The sequence below is a fragment of the Oncorhynchus gorbuscha genome, linkage group LG18 (assembly GCF_021184085.1).
Source record: "Oncorhynchus gorbuscha isolate QuinsamMale2020 ecotype Even-year linkage group LG18, OgorEven_v1.0, whole genome shotgun sequence".
NCBI lineage: Eukaryota > Metazoa > Chordata > Actinopteri > Salmoniformes > Salmonidae > Oncorhynchus > Oncorhynchus gorbuscha.
Genome location: NC_060190.1, coordinates 64,213,751 through 64,238,602, shown reverse-complemented (window position 1 = coordinate 64,238,602; position 24,852 = coordinate 64,213,751). Strand labels below are relative to the sequence as shown.

General features: G+C 40.1%; 4 pseudogenes; 2 read left to right on the top strand and 2 right to left on the bottom strand.

Moving 5' to 3' along the window:
* Nucleotides 1-4,822: 4,822 nt before the first annotated feature.
* On the bottom strand, nt 4,823-6,409 carry LOC124004338 (annotated as a pseudogene).
* A 5,553-nt stretch (nt 6,410-11,962) lies between these two features.
* Nucleotides 11,963-12,953, bottom strand: LOC124004191 (annotated as a pseudogene).
* Nucleotides 12,954-17,749: 4,796 nt separating this feature from the next.
* On the top strand, nt 17,750-18,361 carry LOC124002602 (annotated as a pseudogene).
* Nucleotides 18,362-23,461: 5,100 nt separating this feature from the next.
* Nucleotides 23,462-24,172, top strand: LOC124002514 (annotated as a pseudogene).
* The last annotated feature ends 680 nt before the right edge of the window (nt 24,173-24,852 follow it).

The following is a 24,852-nucleotide window of genomic DNA, read 5'->3' as shown; positions in this document are numbered from 1 at the left end:
CACGGCAGACACGAGCAGAATCTTTCAAGAAGTTACCTCTCTGGACAGTTCCAGAGGATGAGATCTGGTGACTGAACCCAGACACCCTACTCCGGGCAGCCCAAATTGAGATTGTGTTCTCTCTCCAAACATATATCGGGGGGAAACACCCATGGCATATCGTGAAACACAGATTCAGCTTCCCCTTATGTCATCCATGGCATATTGGGATGAAGTTCAGTTTTTGGTGAGGAGGCATATGCCAAGGTGAACGGACGGATTATTCCATATCGCACTCTTGGAAACACCCATGGCATATCGGGAAACATATCGGGAAACACCCATGGCATATGGCTTTGAGACTGAAACATATCGAATAAGGAGAGGGAACAGAATCACCCAGTTGCTGGCATATCATGTCCAGAAATCATAAGCGGATCGCGCTACTACTCAGGAATCACTATGTCGGTCCATGGCATATCAGTGTGAAACATATCGGGAAACACCCATGGCATATTGTATCAAATTTGAAACATCTATCAGTGAGACTATGTCTTTTTTGAAACACCTGTTGTTTTGGGTCATGGTCATAATCCTTCTATTAATTGGTCTAGTAAATCCATCCTACGTTTCTTGTCATGTGAAGTGTTTAATGGAATCACCCATGGTATATCATGATCTGGAAACACCCATGGCATATCCGACCACTCCTCCTGAAACATATCGGTAAACACCCATGGCATATCGTGGAAACACCCATGGCATATCGGGAAACACCCATGGCATATCGTTAGGGCATTTTGAATCATATCATTAGTTAATGATGGAAACACCCATGGCATATCGTGAAACATATCAGCGGAAACACCCATGGCATATTTCGCTGAAACATATCGGGAAACACCCATGGCACATCGGCGTGAATCATATCTTACTTCTGGAAACACCCATGGCATATCGTGAAACATATCGGGAAACACCCATGGCATATCGGTAAACACCCATGGCATATCGTGAATCATATCGGGAAACACCCATGGCATATCGTGAAACATATCGTGAAACATATCGTGAAACACCCATGGCATATCTGGGAAACATATCATCCCGGGGAATCACCCATGGCATATCGGTGAAACATATCGTCAGACCGAAACACCCATGGCATATCGATAGGTTCTCTAAGGCGGAAACATAAGGAGACGGCACAAATCATTATTGAGAATGTATTCAGAAACACCCATGGCAGTTTTATCGTTTGAAACATATCAAGCAGGAGGGCCAACACCCATGGCATGGCAGCTCCCCTGGGCAGAATCGGAAACATATTGGGAAACACCCATGGCAGCGTTCCCTATCGTTTGAAACACTCATGGCATATCGCAGGATTAAACATATCAGGAAACACCCATGGCATATCGTGAAACATGTCTCCTGTGTTAAGGACCCCGTTCGTCTTCCCTCCCCCCTCCCGTCCACCCATTTGGCATATCGTCGGGACGGGGAAACCTAGTGGATTATCCTGAGGGAAACACTCCGATGATGGCATATTGTGAAACACCCATGGCATATCGTGTTCCTATTCCCCTAAATCATTTATCGATCCTTTCCCCTGATTAGAAACACCCATGGCATATCGTGAAATATATCTACGGCCTGCGCCTGAGCAGGTGTCTCAAACACCCATGGCATATCGTGAAACATTATTCGGGAAATATCGGGAAACATACGGTAAACACCCATGGCATATCGGGAATCGGGAAACACCCATGGCATATCGTGAAACATATTGGGAAACACCCATGGCATATCGTGAAACATATCGTGACACACCCATGGCATATCGTGAAACATATCGGGAAACACCCATGGCATATCGGGAAACACCCATGGCATATCGTGAAATATATCGGGAAACACCCATGGCATATCGTGAAACATATCGGGAAACACCCATGGCATATTGTGAAACACCCATGCCATATCGTGAAACATATTGGGAAACAACCATGGCATATCGTGAAATATATCGGGAAACACCCATGGCATATCGGAAACACCCATGGCATATCGTGAAACATATCGGGAAACACCCATGGCATATCGTGAAATATATCGGGAAACACCCATGGCATATTGTGAAACACCCATGGCATATCGTGAAACATATCGGGAAACACCCATGGCATATCGTGAAATATATCGGGAAACACCCATGGCATATCGTGAAACATATCGGGAAACACCCATGGGATATCGTGAAACATATCGGGAAACACCCATGGCATATCGGGAAACACCCATGGCATATCGTGAAATATATCGGGAAACACCCATGGCATATCGTGAAACATATCGGGAAACACCCATGGCATATTGTGAAACACCCATGCCATATCGTGAAACATATCGGGAAACACCCATGGCATATCGTGAAATATATCGGGAAATACCCATGGCATATCGTGAAACATATCGGGAAACACCCATGGCATATCGTGAAATATATCGGGAAACACCCATGGCATATTGTGAAACACCCATGGCATATCGTGAAACATATTGGGAAACACCCATGGCATATCGTGAAATATATCGGGAAACACCCATGGCATATCGTGAAACATATCGGGAAACACCCATGGGATATCGTGAAACATATCGGGAAACACCCATGTCATATCGTGAAACATATCGTGACACACCCATGGCATATCGTGAAACATATCGGGAAACACCCATGGCATATCGTGAAACATATCGGGAAACACCCATGGCATATCGTGAAACATATCGGGAAACACCCATGGCATATCGTGAAACATATCGGGAAACACCCATGGCATATCGTGAAATATATCAGGAAACACCCATGGCATATCGGGAAACACCCATGGCATATTGTGAAACACCCATGGCATATCGTGAAATATATCGGGAAACACCCATGGCATATTGTGAAACACCCATGGCATATTGTGAAACACCCATGGCATATTGTGAAACACCCATGGCATATTGTGAAACACCCATGGCATTTCGTGAAATATATCGGGAAACACCCATGGCATATTGTGAAACACCCATGGCATTTCGTGAAATATATCAGGAAACACCCATGGCATATTGTGAAACACTCCCATGGCATATCGTGAAACATATCGGGAAACACCCATGGCATATCGTGAAATATATCGGGAAACACCCATGGCATATCTAGAAACACCAGCAAGTTGAGCAGTCTTCGTCACAGAAGCATGATGGGATGTTAATTCCAAACCTGTGTGGTATCACCTGCTTTCGATACACTTTGTATCCCTCATTTACTCATATTTCCTTTATTTTGCCAGTTACCTGTTTATTGTATAGGCAAGTGGACATCCTGAGACTTAGAACTTGTTCATTAGTTCAGTTAGTGTTTAAGTTTTTAGCTTCGATATTATATCAATCTAAACTCAGAAATAGTTATTTGGTCAAACCAATGGTAGTTATTTGGGCAAGCACACTATTCCGGAGCAAATGTGTCCTCTGTCTTAGGGCTACTGGTCCGAGTAGAGAACTGATCTGAGTTTGAGTGCTGAGTCCTGAGTGCTGTGATCAATGCACTACAAAAACTGCTCAGTGGACCCTCAGTGACGGCTTTTGGCTCTGTGTTGTATTATAGACAGAGTATGACATCACAGACCATCTGGATTCTGGAGGGAAACACTACCACTGGCTGATTCTGCATGTTCATACTCACAATACACACTTTTAGAATTTTTTTTGCTAATCAAAAGAGGAATAGAAACTGATAATGACTCAATGTAGATGGTGGTACACTACTCTGACAATCGTATATGTGGACAGAGTTGAACTTAGGTACTGTGGTCGCTTGGTTGTCGTGACTTTTCACCAAATATGTAGAAGTATGGCATTAACGCTGTATAAAAAAATTATCAAAACTAAAATAGTCATGAACATCTAGCTAACTCTCCCAACTTCACACACACACACACACACACGCACGCACGCACGCACGCACGCACGCACACACACACACACACACACACACACACACACACACACACACACACACACACACACACACACACACACACACACACACACACACACACACACACACACACACACACACACACACACACACACACACACACACACACACAGAGGGGGAAGTTGCTGCGGAGGGAGAAAAACATTGTAGAGTAGAGAATCCTTCACATGCCAGATGGTTCATATTTTGCTATCGGGAAGAGGCGTCAGATGTTTTTGGCAATGAATATACAAAAAAATAATCCATTGCAGCATAGAGTGACACATCACGTAAGCTACTGAGTTTGGGGGGCACATCGGCTCTAAACTTTTAGAGAACTTAGATGACAGTACCAAGTTTTGGCCCAACACCTGGAATCACTGATATCAGGACCAGACTAAAAATGATGAAAATGTAATTGAACATACATGTAAAACAGGGACATCAGCAACAAGAAAAAACAGTCATGCCTCCTGGGAAACTCATAATTAAGATGAATTATCTCTCTATATTTCATTTCACATGTCAAATAAAACAATGAATGTCAAGTAGTTATGTATGGATATAAATATCTTTTGAATTTTTACCTTACTTGGTAGATTTTGCTTCACCTAGAGGTATAAAGGAATATGTAGATTCAGTGATGTATTCTAATGCATTCAAGATCATTGTGTACAGTCTTGGGTCAAAGTAGGCTTTTTTGCTTCTACATATGGAAATGAATAAATCAGTAATGTAACCGTATTGGAAGCTCGTCTCAGTGAAGACAATAATAAAGGAACAGAGAAGAACATTTCATTTGATGATTTGTATATTTATTCAGACCGACTAGAATACCCACATTCAGGGTAAATATTTCAACAGAAATAAAGTGATCAAACATCACATTAAAAACGTGGATACATCTTCAAGACATTATACTCCAACAGACTATAGGAGACACAATAACTGTCTTTATAAAAGACAACATTGTTTAAACTAACAAGGGTTTCACATTAAAATAAAACATTTTCTCACCTTTACAATATCCACATCATTCAAACAGCGTGAGCAACAATTTCACACTTAAAGTCTGATCTTTAAACAAATCAATTAGTTCTAATCACAGAGTGATGATAACAGGTACAATTCCCAGTTTGGGTAAATAATCATCATGGAGAATCAGTGATTCTGGAGCTCAAGTTGATCAATAACAAATGTTTAACTAATACTGATATATACCTCACAGAAGATGCTCAATATAATGTTAATATGACCATATCATTACAAAATAGTGGTTGTAACAACATTTTGGGTTCAAAGTCCTCATGGAGGACCATTGATGTTGTAGCTCAGGTTGAACATGATCACATATATAACTGATACATGCGACACAGAACATGCTCAATACAATGTCAATAATGATATATCACTGTTGTAAAACATTGTTGACTCATACCTTTTCACCTTAAAACAGATCATAGAAAATCACGAACAGTTTGATGATATAACACCTATTTTGCGGTAAAGGTTCTCATGGAGGACCATAGAAGTTGATGCTGATCATGTTGATCATGAATGAACATATGATCAATATCAACACGTTTTTACAAAACATAAATGTTATTATTCAATTTGATCAATTTGATCATGTTCTTAGAAAAACATTACAACTTGTTCAGTACAACAGAAAATAAGTCTTAATAACAGCAAGACTTTTAAAATAAAATATGCAGAATATGAAGAAGATCTCTGATCACTGTCCATCACATTAATGTTAGACTAACATGGTGCATTGAGTTTGTTTGAGAGTGGAGTTCCAGTCTGTAGGACTCTACCAGGGCCTCCAGAGAGCAGTGTGGACTGGACTCTTCTCTTTGCTGGTGCTGTACTGGGCTGGGAGCTGAACTAAGGCAGGTCACTCTCCCTCCTTTTCTTATCAGAGGATGGATGCAGGCTCTGGAAGTGGCTCAGCAGTCTTCTCTGGGTCTGTGTCTTCACCTCATCCTTGTTCAGGAAGTGCACAATCTCTTGGACACAACTGGAGTAACCCTGATTGACAGCTGCTGAGCAGGAGGAGGAGCTAACTGGCTGGTTCTGTTGCTGTCGTCTCAGCAAGAAAACTGGAGCTTGGAGTCCGACTGCTGGTGAGGATCTCTGGACCCAGGAAAGACTTGAGCTGCTCGATGCTGTTGTTGATACGATATCTGTGTAACTTCTCCATCAATGGCTTTGTTAACAACAAGAAGAGCTGATCTTATGCTGAAATTGGGCATTATTGAAACTAATAAATAATTAATCAAATTGGATGAATTTCCTTTAATTCGATTATTCAATTTACCTTGTCAGATTCAGGTGCTCATTAGAGTAGATCATAGCTGAAGTGATTGTAGGTGCCATGGCTGGTTCTCTGTGCTGTACTGGTCTCCATGTAGAGTGAATCTGATGTCTAATGCCTTCATCTCTCCTATATATATAGTCAATAATCTGCATATGAATGTGTGGGTCTTGGGCTTGTTGGAGTTTCTCACAGTCTGTAGCCAATGGGTGAGCTTGGGAGGACAATGAGGAATGTGGAGCTGCCACATGCTCAGTGTTCTTATTGCTGGGGGACAATGGTCACGTCTCATGGAACAGGTGGAATGGTGGGGAGGGGGGGGTGGAGAGAGACTCAGAGTGTTGTGTGAATCTGGGAAACCAGTGACCCTCAGATCTGCTGCCTGACGTTATGATCAATGATGCTGAGAGAGCACACACTCATCATCACGACTTACACGTTTGAGACTGACGCAGATCCTCTACATGAAATGTACAGTGTAACCTAGCCCCCACCTATGAAGACATTGTTGAATGTATAGTGTTTAAACACATCACATTATCTAACAAGGAATGTGACCGCTGACAAAAATTATATATTGTATAGGTTTACATTTTTTCATAGATGAAAAGTAAAAAAATATTTATAATTTTCTGTTCTGCTGAAATTCTTTTTTTAATTTTTATTTTTTTGAGTCAAATATGAGGTCTTTCGAAAATATAAAGTAAGTTTATTTGCAGAGAAATATAGCTTGTGGTTAAGTTCACAGGTTCGATATTGTATTAATATCATGAGGTCTCGAAAGTCAGATTAGTGATTATATGGTCAAGCACTCTGGAGTCTAGAGGTAGCAGATGTTTCCTCTGTCTTGAGGCTACTGGTCAGTGTGAGTAGATAGCTGATCTGAGTTTCCCACACTGAGTGCTGTGATCAATGCACTACATAAGCTGCTCAGTGGATCCTCAGTGACGGCTATTGGCTCTGTGTTGTATTATAGACAGAGTATGACATCACAGACCATCTGGATTCTGGAGGGAAACACTACAACACTTGATTTTATGCTAAGTGTGTGCTGCAAGACATATACTGTACTTTATCAGTGTTCAGTTCTACATTATTTAATTTGAACCACAATGATTTTGTATTTTATTTGTACATTTATGTTCAAATTGCTTTATATGTTTACATGTACATTTAAGTCATGTTTACATTCAGATTTACATCTTGCAGAAGTTTAATATTAAAATGAACATTTCTAAGTCATTCATGCACAGTTGCACACACATTTGGTTTTAGATCTAATATCATGTGCCTTGATCCAGCTTCCACCCGAAAGGAGGACAGAAGAGAAGGAGAAAGAAAGAGTTAAACCCTGGAGAAACTGATGTGTTCAGCTATTGTTTAATTCCCTTCTATAAGTGTGGCTATTCCCCAGTGACTCTGGGTGTTCCCCAGACAGACGGGTGCTGGTCGGACTGATGTTGATGATGACACTAGACTGAGACTCTGCTTTCCAGAGCTTTCCCACACTCTGCCCATTGACAGAGCTTCCACCTAACAACAGAAGTGTGCCTTGTTAAATGTTAATTCATGGTCCTGTGTAGCTCAGTTGGTAGAGCATGGCGCTTGTAACGCCAGGGTAGTGGGTTCGATCCCCGGGACCACCCATACGTAGAATGTATGCACACATGACTGTAAGTCGCTTTGGATAAAAGCGTCTGCTAAATGGCATATATTATTATTATATTATTATTATCTCTATACAAGCAGTTCCCATTAAGCCCCTGGGGGAGAAAATACATACATCTGACATACATAAATTAGGAATGTAGTAAATACACATATTTTGACTAACAGATGATATAGACTTGTACAGCATATGGCCATTCAGAGATGGTCAAGATTGGAGATGGTTAAGATTGGACTGAAAACTGAAGATATTGAAAGCATTTACGTTTTAGATATAAGATTTATAATCTTCGATACAACATTCACATTTTAGCAGACACTCTTATCCAGGCATATATTTTCATACTTTTTTTGTTGTTGTACTGATCACCTGTAGGTCTTGAACCCACAACCCTGGCTTTTCAAGCACCAAGCTCTACCTACTGAGTTACACAGGACTACTACAATGTAATCATGTTTGTATAAAGTGTAATATAATGTATTTCCTGATCTGTTACCTAATTCCTCTTACACCCTGTAATAATAAAAAAAAACACTTGTGCAGTCCTTATAATTCATTATATCTGTGATATAATTAATTTCTAGAATTCAATGATGAAACCTTACTAGTGAAATTCCTTCTCACCCCTCATCATACAGGGTACAGAAGTCTATTGTCCCAAAGGCAGTCTGTGAGTGAGTTTTCCTTGGTTTCCCACACTCTCTCCATTCACTGCTCTCAATGGGGGAACAATAGAAGTGTGCCTTATTATAATGCATCATATTAGGTATTCAGTTTCGTCCGGTTTCTAGGCAATCATTAAATATTCTTCAATTACCAAAACAGCATCTGGTCGTAGAGAAGGTTCCCTGAAAAACTTGGAATGAAGGAAATGATTTGAGTTAAAGAACAGTAAGCACTGTAGAGTAGCACATATCTTGGTTCTGACCTACATTTCATCAATGAGAGACAAGTGACATGTTGATTTTAGCCATCACCTTAACCCTAACCTTAACCCTAACCCTAGTTTTACTGTATGTCCACACCCCTTCTGAACCCTAACACTAACATCAACGCTAACTCCAGCTTCATGTCGACACCCTGTTTCAACACTAACCATAACTCTAGATTCATATCCACACCCTGTTTCAACACTAACCATAACTCTAGATTCATATCCACACCCTGTTTCAACCCTAACCCTAACTCCAGCTTCATGTCCACACCCTATTTCAACACTAACCCTAACCATAACCATAACCATAACTCCAGCTTCATGTCCACACCCTGCTTCAACCCTATCCATAACCCTAACTCTAGCTTCATGTCCACACTCTGTTTCAACCCTATCCATAACCCTAACTCTAGCTTCATGTCCACACTCTGTTTCAACCCTATCCATAACCCTAACTCTAGCTTCATGTCCACACTCTGTTTCAACCCTATCCATAACCCTAACTCTAGCTTCATGTCCACACTCTGTTTCAACCCTATCCATAACCCTAACTCTAGCTTCATGTCCACACTCTGTTTCAACCCTATCCATAACCCTAACTCTAGCTTCATGTCCACACTCTGTTTCAACCCTTATCCATAACCCTAACTCTAGCTTCATGTCCACACTCTGTTTCAACCCTATCCATAACCCTAACTCTAGCTTCATGTCCACACTCTGTTTCAACCCTATCCATAACCCTAACTCTAGCTTCATGTCCACACTCTGTTTCAACCCTATCCATAACCCTAACTCTAGCTTCATGTCCACACTCTGTTTCAACCCTATCCATAACCCTAACTCTAGCTTCATGTCCACACTCTGTTTCAACCCTATCCATAACCCTAACTCTAGCTTCATGTCCACACTCTGTTTCAACCCTATCCATAACCCTAACTCTAGCTTCATGTCCACACCCTGGGCCTTTTCTTGTTACATGCAGACCACACAGCTCGCGTCTCGTGCCTCAACGAGATTCTGCGTTGCCAGGTGATAAAATGTAACTTGGTTCTGTTTGTGATGCCTGACTCGCTGCAAGTCCCGCCTCTCCCATCTCCTCATTGGTTTTTAGGACGATATACCCACAAGGGTGATTGAAAGATGAACTGAGGTACACACTCCAGTCCAGTTGGTGGTGGTAATGCACCTTAAAGTTGGTTGCCTAGCCCCATATAAGGTTCAACGAAGAAGAAGCCTGAAGGAGGAGAGATTACTTGAAACAAACTCGGTTGACCCTTTTATCTGTGGATTAATTGTTGGAGTAGTGGACATTGTTGTCACGCCTTGGTCTTAGTATTTTGTGTTTTCTTTAATTATTTGTTCAGGCCAGGGTGTGACATGGGTTTATTGTATTGTCGTATTGGGGTTTTTGTAGGCATTGGGATTGTGGTTGATTAGGGGTGTGTCTAGTATAGGCTTGGCTGCCTGAGGCGGTTCTCAATCAGAGTCAGGTGATTCTTGTTGTCTCTGATGGGGAACCGTATTTAGGTAGCCTGGGTTTCACTTTGTATTTCGTGGGTGATTGTTCCTGTCTCTGTGTAGTGTTCACCAGATAGGCTGTAATAGATTTTCACGTTCCGTTTGTTGTTTTGCATTTGTAGAAGTTATTTCATGTATCGCGATTGTTTCATTAAAGACATGAGTAACCACCACGCTGCATTTCGGTCCGACTCTCTTTCTACAAACGAAGAACGCCGTTACAATTGTTAATTTCAGCTAAGATAACAACCCAATGTTTATATCCCAGACAAATTAGCTAGCAACAGCAAGCTAGCTAGCTAACTTTCCATATGTTTCATGCTTTTTGACCTGTCCCCATGAATAAGGTTGGTTCAGAGTTTGTTTTGAAATTTCAACCCTTCAGTTCCTGATCGTGTCTGGTGTGGGTGGACAAAATCAACATGTGCGTGATGGTCAGCATGTGGTCAGCATGTTAGACACATACAGCCATCACTATTTCTGTTCCTGCTCAATACTGGGACCACTGTAGATTACTTGATTGAGATATAATATTTTAATCTTCCAAAACTTCATTACAAATCATTGCAAAAGTAAGTATGACCTTATACAGTAGATCTGTGTTGTATTCTACCATCAATATGTGGATGACAGTATAGAGAAGGAAAGATCAATAACAAATTATTTCATTCTTTTTGGGATATATTGACATTGACTCAAAGAGTCACATCGTAGACTTGAATACCTAAATATAAGGTGAATAGTTTATGTGATTACACATCACAACCAGAACTTGGATAAATCTCCAATACATATGATACTATAACAGAGTATAGAGTACATTTACTGTCTTTATAAAAGACAACATAAAGGTTTTTATGTTGAGAGAAAAAAAATGTCTCCCCTCTACAATATACACACCATTAATGATGTGCGCAACATCTTCATCCACAAAGTCTGATCTTTAAACAGTTCATTGATTTCTAATCACAGAGTGATGATAACAGGTTTAATTCCCAGTTTGGGTAAATAATCATCATGGAGAATCAGTGATTTGTAGCTCAAGTTGATCAAAAAGAAATGTTTAACTAATACTGGTACATACCTCACAGAAGATGCTCAATATAATGTTAATATGACCATATCGTTACAACAATTGTACTGTCTTGAATACGTGTTGACCTTTAAACAGTTCGGTAACAGATAATTACAAAAATATGATTAAATACCCATTTTGGGTTAAAGGTCCTCATGGATGACCATTGAAGTTAATGTTGATCATTAATAAGCACATGGTCAACGTAATCAACATATGCTTCACAAACAAAGGTTATAACATGACATTTTCTTTGTAAAAACTTTTTTACTTCTTCAGTACAATTATAATGACAACTTTTAATCAAAACAAGACTTTTAAAACAACCTGCACAAGCAGAATATGAAGATCTCTGATCACTGTCCATCACATTAATGTTAGACCAACATGGTCCATTGAGTTTGTTTGAGAGTGGAGTTCCAGTATGTAGGACTCTACCAGGGCCTCCAGAGAGCAGTGTGGACTGGACTCTTCTCTTTGCTGGTGGTGGGCTGTGGAGCTGAACTGAGGCAGATCACTCTCCCTCCTGTTCTTATCAGAGGATGGATGCAGGCTCTGGAAGTGGCTCAGCAGTCTTCTCTGGGTCTGTGTCTTCACATCATCCTTGGTCAGGAAGTGCACAATCTATTGGACACAGCTGGAGTAAACCTTATTGACAGCTGCAGAGCAGGAGGAGGAGCGCACTGACTGGTTCTGTTGCTGTCATCTCCAGGATGTCGGCTTTCTCCATTTTGAAATCTGGCTGCTGGTTTGGGGCTCTCTCCAAGAGAGACTTGAGCTGCTCAATGCTGTTGTTGAAACGATCTCTGCGTAACTTCTCAACCACTGGCGTTATTATCTGCAAGAAGAGGAGAGTCATTAATAATATTATTCTGGATACAACAGAGCTGACATGAATGGATGAAATCTAGAAACAAGTCTCTAGCTGATGACCTCACAGGTATTGTGACTCCATCAGAGTGCATCAGCTGTGAGCTGATGATGACCTGTCTGTCTGTCTGTCTGTCTGTCTGTCTGTCTGTCTGTCTGTCTGTCTGTCTGTCTGTCTGTCTGTCTGTCTGTCTGTCTGTCTGTCTGTCTGTCTGTCTGTCTGTCTGTCTGTCTGTCTGTCTGTCTGTCTGTCTGTCTGTCTGTCTGTCTGTCTGTCTGTCTGTCTGTCTGTCTGTCTGTCTGTCTGTCTGTCTGTCTGTCTACTCACTCAAGTTTCCCAGGAGCCCCAGGCAGCACACTTACCTCCTCTGAGCTCCACAGCACAGCTGGCTCTACAGCACAACGCTGAGCGTGCCCCAGTCGCACGCCCTCCTCTCTTTGGAGATGGGAGCCACAGGGACACACGGCTTCCCACACTTCTGAATGCAGTTTGCTGAGCCCCGAGACATAATAGAAGTGTGTCTGCTCTCACAAAGACCCACTGGCTGTTCCCATGCACAGCCAGCCATGCTGGGAGAGAGATTGGTTTGTAAGGCAGTCTAGTGCCAACAGACAAACCATCTGTATCCCTGATAACTCAGATTAAGAATAATTTAATGAATTGCACAATATTTTGTTAAATATTTCTACAGAAGAAAATCTTAAAATATATATTGAAGAGAAAGTTTACAAAATGTACCATTTTATGGAGACGCCAAAAGTTGATTATGTATCTGGGCCATTAGCAAATAGGATTGGTTAGCTGATCTAGTAGACTCTTGCCATGACCAAGTTCCCATGAAAAGGCCATTTCAGAAATATTACTATTACACACATTTATCGTCATTATGTGATTTGGGATCTAATGCAATGATAGTTAGATGCTGTAGGATGAAAAAGACTGGTGATCCTAGCATGTGTCACATTTGCATTTTGTTGATTTGTATCACAACTTGACATGGGGAACAGTCTTTTTCTGAGTACTCATGGGTATAAAGAGACGGTCTCAGGGACTAACGTGGCCACCCTCTTTTGCATATGGTTTAAAGAACATCCCACCTGTCCTGTGCGGAATCAGCTATTATTCCCACAGACTATTGTCCCACCTTCAGAGCCCTCTGATTGGCTGCAGAGCATGAGACAGCGCGAGAGGAGGCACATAAATACAGAGTGGAGTTGCAGAGTTCACTATCGAATATGCTCTTAGCATCAGCTGAGCCAAGAACAGCAGCAACACAGCAGAACAGAGGAGCTATCAGAACACTAACTCCAGACCACCATCAAGACCTAGCAAGATCAACATCTCTACTTGATTTCCGAGCTGAAAACTCAAGGCCAACATCTGAAAATGCCTGCCTACTTGGACATTGCTCTTCAGGGCAGCATGAATGTGAAAGATCAGCACATTAGGTAAGCTCATGATCAATTACACTGAAATACTTCAGGTCATAAGAGTTCAAAATGAATAAAACCTATTTGTGAGAAGAGATGTTCATGAGTGTCTTGTCTTGTTTTTCAGATGTAAACTCTCTCTGTTGGAGAGGAAGTGCAGCAGCGGCGTGGAGAAACTCAAGATAGTTATTGGAGAACACCTACAGAACGGGATCTCTACATCTCCCATATCTCCTATTCTGGAGAAAACCGTGTTGTTTTTCACTCCCAAGAAGGTCTTGCTGTCACCCACCGGCTATTCCAAATATTCTAGGGACATGTTGCGTCTCTTTCCCACTCCAGAGGAGGACATTGTACCACTCTGCTTCGAACAATGAACTGATAGATGCATGGACGTGGAGATTACCAGTCAGAGCTCACAGACCCTGCTGTGATTAACTGTGGCCTTGGCTTAATGTATTCTCTTGTGATGCTGCTATAGACAGACTGCAACTGATTGGCAGATATTGGATCGCAACTGACAGAGAGACATAGCTAAATGAATAATATTTTTTAAATACATTTTGTCTAAAAGTACAATGATTTTGTGAAGCTTAGTTTTGTGTGTGTTGCAAATTCTCTAGAAATGATTTGGAAATGCATTGCATGCATTGTTATAAGCAGTTGTACTGCTCTATCCTTTCCCTGGGAAAGTCACCTTTGGATGAATTTGTTGATCTATGCTACTTGAAAGAGAGCGGAGTTGGTTACTCTGATTGTAAACACTTGTTCTCAGAGTTTGAAATACAGAGTGCTGGCCACTCTTGTCATAAAGTAGAAGTATTGAAAATATGACCATTGATTTATCCCACTTTCTTAGGGTATGTGAGTCAATGTATAATTTGAACCCTGCTTTCCTTTATACTAATGGGAAATGCTATGATTTTAATGTTAAAGCATATTGTTTATTTTGTTTTCAATGACTTATTAATGGCTTCACACATACACAAATGTGCCTAAAGGGTTGTCAAATGTGCCTAACATGTTTCATTCAAAGACTAAATAAATATTTTGATAATATATTTCACTTCTCTTTTCATATTGCATTCAAACCTCAGAGGGATGAGGAATATGGCATGACATCATTAGGTATATGCTATATATGTGTCTCATGGAGGAATGAATTGTTCTCCCAGTTTTATGCTCTTGACAAGAAATGACAGAAAAACTCAATGATATACAACTGATGAATATGTAGGGTCATTCATACCTCTACAGTATCCAACATCTGGTCAATTTTATCGCATAGAAAATATTCATTGAAGGATAAGAAACATAAAAGTGAATGCACATACAGTACAGGTCAGGTCTGTTCTAAAACAAATACATTGGCATTGACATTCATTTATATATATAAAAAATAGTGTAAATCCTTTCAATGTAGAACGTACTACCTGAACATAAGTGGATAACTTCGATAGTGCATGAATAAACACACTATACCTAAAGTGTTATGCACCTTAAGCAGTTCCACAAACTTCAGAAAACCTTTTGCTGTCCAGCAAGCTTTATGCCGGAATTTGTTCAAGCATCAATGACTGTATATGGCTAAAACCACAATACCCACATAAGTACACATTTACTCCTGACTTACTACAATGCAACTATTCTGTTAATATGTGTATCAGAATATCCAGATGTTGTTGTGTCTAAAGTCAAGTCAGTAACATGCTCAACTTTTGAAAAATCACAACACTACACTAATTGGTTTCCTGATTTAAAATACCATAAGTAATTAACTGGTTATTCATAATGGTAGTTGCAATATTGCTATTTTGTTATACTCTTGTACCTAGCACACTTGCAGTTCAGTCATATTGAAATGGAGTAATATTTAATAACTAACAAGCTACTCACCAGTCACTTTTGGGGAATTGTATTAAGAGACAAAATAGCTTAATAAAGGCACACTTCTATTGTTTGAAGGTATTTCTGTCAATGGACAAAATGTGTGAAAGCTCTGGCGAGCAGAGTCACAGTTCAGTGTTATTGGCAACATCATTCCTCACATCAATTTAAACATTAATAACAATGTACTTTTCCACCAAACAGACAGAGAATATTATTCAGTAATATAGTCTGATATTTTTTGTTTACCTGAATAAAATGTAATAAATACATGCTTGTGAAACAGTATGGAAGGAACCTATGGTAGTTTTTCCCTCCAGAATCCAGATGGTCTGTGACGTCAGGCTCGGTCTATAGCACAACACAGAGTCAAAAGCCGTCACTAATGCTCCACTGAGCAGTTTTTGTAGTGCATTGATCACAGCACACAGGACTGTGGGAAACCCAGATCAGTTCTCTACTCACACTGACCAGCAGCCTCAAGACAGAGGACACATCTGCTACCTCCAGACTTCACTACCTCTGGCAGTAGTCTGTCAAATCTGTGAATACACAGACACAAGAGCAGTATTGCAACATAAATAAATTATTATAGCTAGAACATTATGTTAAAAATATGTATAAAATCTATAAAGTTCTATTCCATTTCCAATAACTTAAATGCAACTGTAGGTTCCCTATTTTGAAACAATATTCACATAGAAATGCAACCATCAAAAACACATCCGTTTGATGTAGAGGATCTGCGTCAGCCAGTAAGTTGTGCTGATGAGCATGTGCTCTGTCAGTATCATTGATCCCAACATCCAGCCTGGTCTCATAGACTAGACATAACATAGGAAATGTAAATCAGGGACATTGAAATTAGTATGATATGTTTAGTATGATTACATAAGACAGACATTTACTTAGACGGTGGGTGGGTGTATAGCGTGAATATCTAGTAACCCAAAGGTTGCGAGTTCAAATCTCACCACAGACAACGTAAGCATTTTAGCTAATAAGCACAATTGACAACTTACTACTTTTTAGCTACTTTGCATCCACTTACTACCCTTTTAGCTAACCTTTCCCTAACCGTATCCCTTTAAGATAACCTTTCCCCTAACCCTTACCTTAACCCTTTTAGCTAACCTTTCCCCTAACCCTTACCTTAACCCTTTTAGCTAACCTTTCCCCTAACCCTTACCTTAACCCTTTTAGCTAACCTTTCCCCTAACCCTTACCGTAACCCTTTAAGCTAACCTTTCCCCTAACTCTTACCGTAACCCTTTTAGCTAACCTTTCCCCTAACCCTTACCGTAACCCTTTAAGCTAACCTTTCCCCTAACCCTTACCGTAACCCTTTTAGCTAACCTTTCCCCTAACTCTTACCGTAACCCTTTTAGCTAACCTTTCCCCTAACCCTTACCTTAACCCTTTTAGCTAACCTTTCCCCTAACTCTTACCGTAACCCTTTTAGCTAACCTTTCCCCTAACCCTTACCTTAACCCTTTTAGCTAACCTTTCCCCTAACCGTAACCCTTTAACATAACTCCTGAATTTATGGACATCCACAAATTAATACATAGCATATGAAACGTAACATACTAAATAGTGTCATGTATTTACATACAGAATAATACGAAAGGCTCTGAGACCAGGTTGCAACATCAGGCAGCAGATCTGGGGGTCACCAGTTTCCCAGATTCACACAGCATTCTGTGAGACACGCTCCATCCCCCTCCACCTGCTCCCCTGAGATGTGACCATTGTCCCGCCTCAATAGGAACACTGAGTATGTGGCGGTTCCATATTCCTTCATTGTCTTTCCAAGCTCACCCATTGGCTACAGGCTGAGAAATCCCAACAAGCCCAAGACCCACACATTCATATGCAGATTATGGACTATATGTAGGAGAGATGAAGCCAGTAGGAATCAGATCTACTCTACATGGAGACCAGTACAGCACAGAGATCCAACCATGGCACCTACAATCACTTCAGGTGTGATCTACTCTACATGGAGACCAGTACAGCACAGAGATCCAACCATGGCACCTACAATCACTTCAGGTGTGATCTACACTAATGAGCACCTGACTCTGATCAACAAGGTAAATTGAGTTACAAATAGTGTCACATTGTTTCAGTATTTGCTTTTAGAATATAGCCATTCATGTCAGCTCTGTCGGATTCAGAATAAGGTTATTAATGACTCTCCTCTTCTTGCATCTAAGAAAGCCAGTAGTGGAAAAGTTACGCAGAGATCATTTCAACAACAGCATAGAGCAGATCAAGTCTCTCCTGGGTCCAGAGATCCTCAACCAGCAGTCAGACTCCAAGCTGGAGAAAGCCGACATCTTGGAGATGACAGTTTGCTTCCTGAGACGACAGCAACAGAACCAGCCAGTGAGCTCCTCCTCTTGCTCAGCAGCTGTCAATCAGGGTTAATCCAGGTGTGTCCAATAGATTGTGCACTTCCTGTCCAAGGATGAGGTGAAGACACAGACCCAGAGAAGACTGCTGAGCCACTTCCAGAGCCTGCATCTATCCTCTGATAAGAACAGGAGGGAAAGTGACCTGCCTCAGTTCAGCTCCCAGCCCAGTTCAGAATCAGCAAAGAGAAGAGTCCAGTCAACATCGCCCTCTGGAGGCCCTGGTAGAGTCCTACAGACTAAAGCTCAACTCAGAAAAAGTCAATGGACCATGTTGGTCTAACATGAATGTGATGGACAGTGATCAGAGATCTTCTTCATATTATGCGTGTGCAGGTTGTTTTAAAAGTTATGTCTCGATTTAAACTTTTAATTTCAGTTGTACTGAACAAGTTAAAAGTTTTGGCTATGGAAACAATGAAGTCTACAAACACTGCATTTTTGTAATGTTAATAACCTTTATGTTTCGTGAAGCATATGTTGATCAGTTGTCTACTCGTGATAAACATCAACTTCAATGGTCATCCATGAGGACCTTTAACCCAAAATGGGTATTTAATCATATTTTTGTGATGGTCTAATACCGATCTGTTTAAAGGTCAACACGTATTCAAGAATAAGCAATTTTGTTACAACTTAATTTTTAAAGATCAGACTTTATGTGCGAAAATGTTGCTCACATTTTATTATGATATTGATGTATATACTTCCTATGATTGAAAACGGTTCTCTCTTATAAAACCTCTATTTTAAACTGTGTATCCTATACTATGTTAGAGTATCATAAGTCTTATGATCATATGATACTTAGATTCATATGTCTTAGATTTATTCAAGTTCTGGTTGAGATGTTTAATCACTTTGTTTCTATTGAAATATTTACCTTAAATCAAGGTATTCGATGATGTAATTCAGTGAGTCAGTCTGAATAAAGACACAAATCAAATGAAATCCTCTTGTCTGTTACTTCATTCGCCTTATCACTGAACAAGCTTCCAATAGAGTTACACTACTGATTTATGATATTCCACATATACAGCGAGCTCCAAAAGTATTGGTACAATGAAATAAACAAATAAATGGTACATTGACTATGGGGTTAAAGTGCAGACTGTCAGCTTTAATTTGAGGGTATTTTCATCCATATCGGGGGAACCGTTTAGAAATTACAGCACTTTTGTAGATTTTAGGGGACCAAAAGTATTTTGTCAAACTCACATGTGTATTAAAGTCGTAAAACGGGAAGTATTTGGTTCCATATTCATAGCAGGCAATGACTACATTAAGCTTTGTGACTTTAATGATTTGTTGGACGCATTTGCTGTTTGTTTGGGTTGTGTTTAAGATTATTTTGTGCCCAATAGAAATTCATGTTAATGTATTGTGTAATTTTGGAGTAACTTTTATTGTAAATAAGAATATAATATGTTTCTAAACACTTCTACATTAATGTGGATGCTACCATGATTACAGATAATTCTGAATGAATCATTAATGATGATGAGTGAGAAAGTTACTTTACCCCCCCCCCCCCCAAAAAAAGAATACTAACCTCCCATGTTATTGTAATGGTGAGAGGTTAGCATGTCCTGGGGGTATGATACTGTATGTTACTTTGTGCTGCTGTGACTTTCTCACTCATCATTATTCACTATTCATTCAGGACTATCTGTAATGATGGTAGCATCCACATTAATGTAGAAGTGTTTAGAGACATTCTATTTTTTATTTACAATAAAAGTGACTTCAAAATGACACTACATTAATACACTATAAAAGTGAATTTGTCAAAATACTTTTGGTCCCTTAAAATGGGGACCAAAAGTTTGTCGCATATGTATAAAAACTAAACGGTTCACCCGATGTGGATGAGAATACCCTCAAATTAAAGCTGACAGTCTGCGCTTTAACCTCATAGTCATTGTATCATTTCAAATCCAAAGTGTTGGAGTTCAGAGCTAAAACAACAACAAATGTGTCACTGTCCCAATACTTCTGGAGGTCACTGTAGCTATATGGGGCTGAAGAAAGAAAAGCCTACCGTGAGCCAAGACTGCACAGAATGAGCTTGAAAGAAGGACACACTAAATGTATATATATAGATATATATCATTCACCTCTTAGTGCTAAGTTCAAAATCTACAGAGTAAAATAAAATACATTTCTACTCATATATTATTACTTTACATGAATTGGTTTGATGAGTCAGACATGACTAACTAACAATTTAGGCTGTTCATTTAACACGTCACTAAAGTATAATGAAGTGTGTGTTACAGGCTTGAGTTTTTCCATTTATATTTTGGAAGTTAGCGCGTCAGCAGGTGGGGTTCCCCGATTGGTGTCAATATGTGTTACAGGCTGTATGTAACAAAATGTGTTATCCAGGCTGTATCACATCCGGCCGTGATTGGGAGTCCCATAGGGCGGTTCACAATTGGCGCAGCGATGTCTGGGTTTGGGGTAGGCCATCATTGTATATAAAGGTTAAATATACAGTATATATATATTTTTTAATTACACATGTGCTGGTTTGTCATCTCGTTACTGGGAGGGTGGGAATGTGCTGTCCCAGGTGCAATTTAAGAGGCTGGTCCAGTGCTACAGTTGTCTTGAGAGATGTGGGGGGAACACCTTTAGCTGGCTCTCTCTATTTGATTTTTAGACAAACAATCCTTTAGCTGATTTTCCCTGTTTTTGTTTTGCGCCACTTTGTTTTTACTTCCTGTCTTTAAGTTTGGTGTGGGTTCTTTTGTTTACCTCTTCTTGGGAAAGTGTAGTGGGCGCTCATGGTGGGAGTCTTTTTAGGTACCAGTTGTTGTTGCTAGTCAACTTTCAGTTGACACCCCCATGAGTGTTTTTCAGCCCTCCCTAAAACCCCACCTGCTTCGTTTTGGTTATTATCAGTGACTCTGTTTGTTTCCCTTTCTGTTTGAGCGACAACTTTCGGTTGTCTTGCTGGGGAACGTAACAGTGTGTAAGAGATAATTGATCCCATGAGTCCCAGAGGTATATGGTTGTGTTGTTTTTACTGAAACACCTGTTTTATGGAAATCATTTTTTTGCATATCATTGATTTCTTTTTTGTTTGTTCATGATATCAGTTATTCCAGGTGTTAGGCCAAAACAGGCACTGTCATCTTAGTGCTATAAAGGTTTAGGTCTGCAGGGCTGCATAATGTGATGTTCAATAAGACACTTCTATTGTCCCTCCATTTAAAGCAGTGAATGGAGAGAGTGTGGGAAGCCGAGGAGAACTCACTCACAGAGCCCCTTTGGGGCAAGAGACTGGGACCTCTAACCTAGACCGTCAGAAGTTAGATTGGGTTTGAATCTCTGGGAAAATTAATGGATCTATTGCTAATGATCCCAAAAATGTTCTGTATTTTGTGTCTTGCAGGAAGAAATCTGATAAAATATTTACATTATCACTAAAAAGGTTCAAGACATATTTAAATCATTTGCTTTTTTTAAGCATATTCGAGCAATACTTACATCTTCTTCAAGATGAATGTAATATGTTCCGTTTTTATGCCGTTTGTATGTGAGGTGTGGTTGAAAGTGAAACATGCCGCACAAACATGCTTTCAATTTGAATTGATTCTCTGTAACAATGTCTTTCTGTTTCATAAGAAAAATATTTCAGTAATGAGCTTTACCCCCAAGGGCTTGATGGGAACTGCTTGTGAAAGATGAATTAACATTTAACAAGGGACACTTTTGTTGTTTAGTGGAAGCTCTGTCAATGGGCAGAGTCAAGCTTTAGCGTCATCATCAGCACCTGACTGTCTGGGGAACACCACTGGGGAATCGCAACACTTACAGAAGGGAATTAAACAATATCTGAATACATCACTTTCTCCAGGGTTTAACTCTTTCTTTCTCGTCTGTCTTCCTATGGGGTGGAAGCTGGATCAAGAAACATGATATTAGATCTAAAATATAATTTGTGAGAAACTGTGCATACTTTATTTTAAACTTTTTAATTTGAATATTAAGTTTCTCCAAAATCATAATCTGAATGTAAACATAAAGCAATTTGAACATAAACATACAAATAAAATCCAAAATCAATGTGATTAAAAGGAAATAATGTAGAAATGAACTCAAATGCAGTACAGTATATGCTTTGCAGCACACCTTTAGGACAAAATCAAGTGTTCTAGTCTTTTCCTCCAGAATCCAGATGGTGATGTCATATAGATGGTCTGTGATGTCATCTGTCAGTACAACACAGAGCCAATAGCTGTCACTGAGGGTCCACTGAGCAGCTTTTGTAGTGCATTGATCACAGCACACAGGACTCAGTGTGGGAAGCTCAGATCAGCTATTTACTCACACTGACCAGTAGCCTCAAGACAGAGGACACATCTGCTACCTCTGGACTCCAGAGTGACGGTTATTTCCCTCCACTCTCAGTATAAAGAAGTGGTGAAAGTGTGCAGACAAAACTTGTTTTCTCTAATGAGAAAACCGTAATTGATCAGTTTAATCCTTATCAGTTAGAAGCCAAATAAATGGTCTTATAATTTATCTTAAGTAGTTTGACAGACATTTCACGTCATATTTCTTATTCAGAGTGCAATGATTTGATTAACAGCCCTACCTTGACATGGACCTGTAGCAGACCACAACACATTCATAACAGTGCAATCAGAAAGGTCAAACCCATCTGCCCGTGTTTAGTGTGGTGGCAGGTAGCCTAGTGGTTAGAGCGGTGGACCAGTAACCGAAACGTTGCAGATCGAATCCCTGAGCCAACAAGGTAAAACTCTGTCATTCTGACCCTGATCAAGGCAGTGACCCCACTGTTCCTAAGCTGTCATTGAAAATATACATTTCTTCATAACTGACTTGCCTAGTTAAAAAAACATGACTCCTCTGTATAAAAAAGCATGATATTCAACAATCAAAAGGTCTTCTGTATCACCAAATGTTTTAATGTAGAGGATCAATGTTATTAACACATGTAAGTTGTGATGATGAGTGTGTGCTCTCTCAGTATCATTAATTCCAACATCAGGCAGCAGATCTGGGGGTCACCAGATTCACACAAACACTCAGTCTTTCTCCATCCCCACCCACCATTCCACCTGTTCCATGAGACGTGACCATTGTCCCCCAGCAATAAGAACACTGAGCATGTGGCAGCTCCACATTCCTCATTGTCCTTCCAAGCTCACCCATTGGCTACAGACTGTGAGAAACTTCAACAAGCCCAAGACCCACACATTCATATGCAGATTGTTGACTATATATAGGAGAGATGAAGGTATTAGACATCAGATTCACTCTACATGGAGACCAGTACAGCACAGAGAACCAGCCATGGCACCTACAATCACTTCAGCTGTGATCTACTCTAATGAGCACCTGACTCTGACCAACAAGGTAAATTGAGTTACAAATAGTGTTGCATTGTTTCAGTTTTTGCTTCTAGATATCATCCATTCATGTCAGCTCTGTTGTATCCAGAATAATATTATTAATGACTCTCCTCTTCTTGCAGATAATAAAGCCAGTGGTTGAGAAGTTACGCAGAGATAATTTCAACAACAGCATTGAGCAGCTCAAGTCTCTCTTGGAGAGAGCCTCAACCAGCAGCCAGATTTCAAAATGGAGAAAGCTGACATCTTAGTGATGACAGTTTGGTTCGTGAGAAGACAGCAACAGTACCAGCCAGTGAGCTCCTCCTCAGCACCATTCAATCAGGGTTACTTAGGTATGTCCAAGAGATTGTGCACTTCCTGACCCAGGATGAGGTGAAGACACAGACCCAGAGAAGACTGCTGAGCCACTTCCAGAGCCTGCATCCATCCTGTGATAAGAACAGAAGGGAGAGTGACCTGCCTCAGTTCAGCTCCCAGCCCAGGACAGCACCAGCAAAGAGAAGAGTCCAGTCCACACTGCTCTCTGGAAGCCCTGGTAGAGTCCTACAGACTGGAACTCCACTCTCAAACAAACTCAATGGACCATGTTGGTCTAACATTAATGTGATGGACAGTGATCAGAGATCTTCTTCATATTATGCTTGTGCAGGTTGTTTTAAAAGTTGTGTTTCAATTGAAACTTTTAATTTCAATTGTACTGAACAAGTAAAACAAAGCATTTTTTTTTACGAACATTGCATTTTTGTGATGTTAAAAACTTTTATGTTTTGTGAAGCATGTGTTGATTATGTGTTTATTCATGAGTAACATCAACTTCAACTGTCCTCCATGAGGACTTTTATCCCAAAATGGGTATTTTATCTTCAATCTTTTTTTTGATTGTCTATAGAGGCCCACAGTGGAGGTGTCATAATACCCACCATTTATTTTTCCCATAGAGGATTTTAGAAACACAAAAGATAAGGGCTGTGTTTTGTGCAGGCTTACCCTGGCATAACGTTTTGTTTAGGCTTACCCTGGCATAACGTTTTGTGTAGGCTTACCCTGGCATAACGTTTTGCTAACCATTTAAAATCTCTCTCGGACAAGGTGACTTTCATCTGTATTTGCTCTCGGATTCAAAAATGACAATCAGCATCAAAGTAGACATCATGCAAATCTACAAATCCCTGCAAGCTCCTGCACGTCATCTCGAGCTGACACATTTGCTAACAGTTATTGTGTCAATTTAAAACTTCCACAAAAGAGAAATGTAGCATAAAGAAATGTAGCCAATGTAGCCAATGTATTCATTAGTACATTTAGCTAACATTAGATAGTTAACCCAGA